This window comes from Propithecus coquereli, unplaced genomic scaffold (assembly GCF_000956105.1).
Source record: "Propithecus coquereli isolate 6110/MARCELLA unplaced genomic scaffold, Pcoq_1.0 Scaffold333, whole genome shotgun sequence".
Taxonomy (NCBI): domain Eukaryota; kingdom Metazoa; phylum Chordata; class Mammalia; order Primates; family Indriidae; genus Propithecus; species Propithecus coquereli.
In genome coordinates, this window is record NW_012148986.1 from 59,073 (window position 1) to 60,332 (window position 1,260).

The window sequence follows — 1,260 nt, forward strand, 5'->3', positions numbered from 1 at the left end:
AATATTTTAATTTCACATTCCTCAAATATTTAATGAGAATATACTATGTGCCAGACACTAAGTGCTAGACATTCAGAAGAAAAAGAAAAAGAAAAAAGAAGAAAATCTCTGCTGCCTAGTTTGCATAGTCTATTGGGAGAGATGTATATTTTAGTCAGATACTCTAGCAAATACATTTAAAATTGTAATAGAAAATACCAGAGATGGATTCTACATGGCGAAAAAAAAATGTTAAAAGATGATATAACAAAATCTTTTGACCTAGTCTGAGTTTCAGGAAAAATTTCCCTGAAGAAATAACAACTTATCCGAGCTCTGAAAAAAATAAGATAAATGAAGATAAAGAAAGGGATGGGGAAGTGGTCTAAGCCTAGAAGTAGCATGTGCAAAGACCACAAGAGTTTGAAATCAGTTGTGTGGAGCAGTCTGGTTGAATTTGCTCATGGAAGCTAACTGTGTGCATCTCCTCCCAACTCTACATTCATTGTTCTCATGCTAACTTAATGTCAGCCATATTAGAGTATTTACACTACAGGTAATGGCAAATATAATATAAATCTTGGTTTCATTTCCCCCAGAAAAGGGGTTTTTAATGACTTTCCAACATACCTCTAGTTTGATAGGAAGCCAGAAATAAAAGGTAATAAAATTATAAAATAACAGATAGTAAGGCCCAGAACAGTAAGTCCTTGTTGTGGGTATTTTAAGCTTTACCTTAACAAAAATGGAAAGGCACTGACTGAATTTTAGCATGCCTGTAACATTATTATTTATACTTTGAAAATACCAGTTGCAGTAGGAATAGTGGATTTGAAGAAGAAATTAATACCTACAAAAACATCAGTCAGGGCCATACATCCATGAAATGAATAACATTAATTTAGGCTAGGATGATGTCAGTGAAGATATAACAAAGTGAAAAGATGTAATGGCTATTTGGTAGGTAATGTGGGCTGAAATTTCAGTGGATTGGATAAGGAGTAAACTAATGGATAATTTCTTTCACAATTTGTTGTATGATAGTATTATATACTAATTAAAGAATATAGGAAAATGACCAATTTGGGGAAAGGAGAATGATCATCAATTTGTTTCTCAAGTGTTGTAGAGTACGTTGTGACATTGATTTTTTTGTTCTCTGATAATATTAAGGAAGACACAGTACCTGTACAGGTTTTAGCAAAATAAACACAGTCAGTTTTCTGGGAATCTTCTTTTTCCCAGAATTTGTGTAATTCTTCCCAAGAATCTTGATATTTT